The 4,100-nt window shown below is 34.4% G+C and overlaps 1 non-coding gene across 1 annotated transcript; it reads left to right on the top strand.

Moving 5' to 3' along the window:
* The first annotated feature begins 2,145 nt into the window (after positions 1–2,145).
* LOC145641180 (small nucleolar RNA R71) lies at positions 2,146–2,252 on the top strand. Its single transcript, XR_014115243.1, has one exon. It is a non-coding gene; the product is annotated as a small nucleolar RNA R71 (small nucleolar RNA).
* The last annotated feature ends 1,848 nt before the right edge of the window (positions 2,253–4,100 follow it).

Below are 4,100 nucleotides of genomic sequence, written 5' to 3'. Positions count from 1 at the left end.
TGCTTCCAATATTAATTTTTATTCTATTACATTTTTTTATGATCACCATATTGCATGTTAAAGGGAATATGTAATTCAAAATCATGCTTAATAAGATAATTTAGACAACCGGTTTAGGTTCCTTTAATCTTGTTATTAATCGAAGTGATCATTAATATTTTAGAATAATGTGTTGCATTAATATTAAACCAATTTAGCTTAATAATAGTTTGGAGCAAATTGTATATTTTGTTTGTATGTCTTTGAGATCGCAAGAATCATTTTTCACTATAAGAATCGAGTAGAGGCCAATACGGGCGAATGTGACTCTTTACTCACTTCGTACCATCATCCCCGATCCTCCTTTCGTTGTTCCGAACCATATGGAGTTAGTAATCTCATGGATTATGAATGGGGTGTAACCTTCACGGGTCAATCGTCGTTGCCTATCGTTGTCCCTTTCTCGTGGTTGCCTTTTATGATCCGTGAACGGTTTACAAGTTCCTTAAAAACTTGTTGGTGGCTCCCTACTTTGCTTTGTCCTTAATCGTTGTCCCTAATCATAATGTCAATTCCCACTTCCTATGAGTGCCAAGCATATTCACAACATGCTTTAACGTAGGCGCACTTCGAACGACGCCTACACTCAGCCATATCAAGAACAACAAAATCAATAGGTATATAAAATTTACCTACTCTAACAGGAACATCCTCTAAAACACCTAAGGGGTATTAAAAGGAACGGTCGACCATTTGTAGAGTAAAATTAGTAGTTTCTATTTTACCCATATTTAGCTTAGAACACACAGACAATGGTATAACACTAACGCTAGCACCCTAATCACATAATGCATTATCAATCATTAGGTTGCCAATATGACAAGGGATAGAAAAACTACCCGGATCTTTTAGTTTAGGTAGAGATTTATTTTGAAGTACAACACTAAATTCTGCAGTGAAAGCTATTGTCTCTACCTGACTAATAGACCTTTTTCTAGTTAATACTTCCTTCATGAATTTTTCATATGCATGAATTTGTGTAATTAATTCAGTGAAGGGAACTGTACTTGCAAATCTTTAACCATCTCTAGAAACTTACCAAACTGCTTATCCAAATTTGTTTTCAAGTGACGATTCGGGAATGGAACTTTGATAACTGGCTTTGGAGCATTACTTCTCTTATTTGGAGCTGCTACCTTCCCTAGAGTTGTACCCTACAATGTATTATCAATAAAATTAGTACTACTCTTTAGCCATGCAGGGCTATTAGCTACATTGTCAAGTTTAATGGAATCAAGATTAGCATTATTTATTAAAACATGTTCATCATCTCTGGGCATAGGGGGCCCTTCATAGTGTGAACCACTCCTTAGAGTAATTGTATAAGCTTGATCCATAATCCTTGTTGGCTGTGCTGGCAGGGCTTCCTATTGACGGGCTTGCAAAGTAGTAGAAATCTGCGCAATTTGATTATCTACAATTTTATTATGTGCTATGATCGAATCAATTTGGGCATCTCTACTCTCCATGTGCTTCTGCATACTAGCCAGCATCGCTCTAATTTCTACCAAATCAGGGTCGGAATATGAGGAGGGTTGTTGTGGTTGGTTCTTCAGGCCAGCATAGGGGTGGTAATATTTCTGCTGAGTTTGTTGTGGCACCTGTGATTCTTGTGGAGGTGGCGAATTTTGAACATTGGTGCTCCGGTAGGAAAGATATGGATGATTCCGGTACCCAGGACTGTAGGTGTTGGAGTATGAGTCATTCGGCCTATAAGCATGAAAGGCAATGACTTGCTCCACGGAACTCCTACAATCTTGCTCCCAATGACCTACAATTCCACAATTTTCATAGAAAGCCTCATTTAGCATTATTATTAATTGCAGAAACATTAGCTACATTTACAATACTAATATTATCTAATATCTTTCAAATAGAGGTTAATTGAGCCTGTAAGAAGGATACAGAGTCGACACTATATTTCTCTTTGTTAGCAAACCCTCTGGGATTCCCATATTGGGAATTATGTATTGTCATATCTTCAATAACTTGACCTGCATCATCAACATTAAGGTTTATAAACCTCCCACTAGCTGCAAAATCCAATATTATTCTAGATGAATTCCCAATCCTATTGTAAAAGGCTTGGATCAACTGCCATTGTTCAAATTATGGTGGGGTCATTCTCTCTGTAGATCCTTGAACCTCTCCCAAGCCTCATATAGAGTTTCATCTACCTTTTAGGCAAAGTTCTGAATAGCACTCCTTAGTACAGCTGCTCTCTCTGCAGGATAATATTATTATAAAAATGTAAAACAAGAGTCTCCTGGTAAACTGTACCAAGTGCAGTTCTTTTCAATCAATTATACCATAATTTGGCTTTTCCACATAAAGAGAAAGGAAAGAGAATCTCCCTGATTTGGTCTTGTGTGACACCAGCTTGCCTAATGGTATTACAATACTGACAATAATCTGCAATATGAAGATTTTAGTCTTCACCCTTAGCTCCACTGAATTGCTTCCTTCCTATCATCGTGATAAATTGGGGTTTAATCTCGAGTTGTACCTGTAGACACCCAAATGTGTCTCCCCAAAACCAAACCTAGTGATGAATACCTTTCACGTCATTTGATTATTGAACAAGGCGAAAGTGTGAAAAATCTAGTGATGAGGATGTTTTTATTAAAATATCTCTTCTTTCTATTTTTGAAAATATTTCTTTTCTAACCCTATTTTTGAAAAACGTGCATTCCAATTTAGTTTGGTCCATGATATGGGACCAATAATGGTGTAGTTGGATGGGGCTTGAAAAGACCTTTCCAACGATATATTATAAGCCCAATTCCGATGAATAATGAGGAAGTTATGGCCAAAATACAAAACTAGGCCCAAACTGGATTTTACCTACGACCCAATGATTATGTGGAGGGTCCAAAGGTTTAATCCTATTCCTAAAATAGTTAGGATTAATTAGAAGCTTCTATAAGTTTCTAAAAGATCTTAATTATCCTTTTTGAAAAGATAAGATTAAAGAATTTGAGTTAAATAAAAACTTTCCTTTTTTTTTAAATCCTAATTCTATTCGAATTTAAAAATGTTCAAAGACAGTCACATTTTATTTTGGTTCCCCATAATATTTATCCAAATTTTATATGGTTGTATAGATCTTGAAATTATCTTTCCAATGATATATTATAATATTAATTTTGAGCTATAACAAAAAAGATATGAATGAGATATGAAACTCTATCCAAAACTGACACCCTTCCATTATTTCGGCCATATCTTTTATCTGATTTTAATTGGGTTGGAAATTAGACTTCAAGAGCTTTCCAACGACATATCATATGTCTTATTTGGACTTCTGGATCAAAACATATGATAAAAAAAAAAAATCCGCAAAAACTGTTGTCCATCGAGTTTTATTTCGATTCGAATTCGGATTATTTTCTTATTCTTCGACCCTGTTTTTCCTCTATATATAGAGGTCATATCTCCCCTTTCTCTCTCACCAAATCTCATCAAGAATTTCTTGATTCTCTCTCTCTTTCCAGCCTAGCCTTTTACAAACACAATTCCTCATACATTAGCACTATACAGACCTAGCATAATTCGAAGTTGCCTTCACCCTAGATGTGAAAGGTTTGATATTTCTGAGGGTTTGGTCCCAAATCTCTATTTCAATTATTTAATTTAATTGTTTGTTTATTATTTTCCTTGAAGTTACTAACGCGTGTATTTTGTTATTAGAAAGAGATACGAGGCATCCAAGTAAGTGCTTTAATTGTTTTATTGATATTTTGATATAGAAATCATGCTTAGGTTATTATTTTGATTCCTAGTATCATGTTTAGGATGTTTCTAGTATCATGTTAGGATGCGTTTTTTAGTATGATATTTAGGGTGATTTGCTTATATCAATTATGATTTCTATGATGCTTCCTATTTACTTTCCTAATATTTTTGTTAGTATCATGTTAGGGCTAAAGCTTTTATTTTAATTGTTTAGTGACATGCTAGAGTTTGTTATTAATCTTGTTAGTATCATGCCTAGGATCTTAATATTATTATGCTTTAACATGATTATTTTAATTATGATTTTTTTTATATAATTGTTATAA

Source organism: Chenopodium album, chromosome 7 (genome assembly GCF_948465745.1).
Source record: "Chenopodium album chromosome 7, dcCheAlbu1.1, whole genome shotgun sequence".
In the NCBI taxonomy this organism is placed as follows: Eukaryota; Viridiplantae; Streptophyta; class Magnoliopsida; order Caryophyllales; family Amaranthaceae; genus Chenopodium; species Chenopodium album.
The sequence above is the reverse complement of the archived record's forward strand: the minus strand, read 5'-3'. Positions and strand labels throughout refer to the sequence as shown.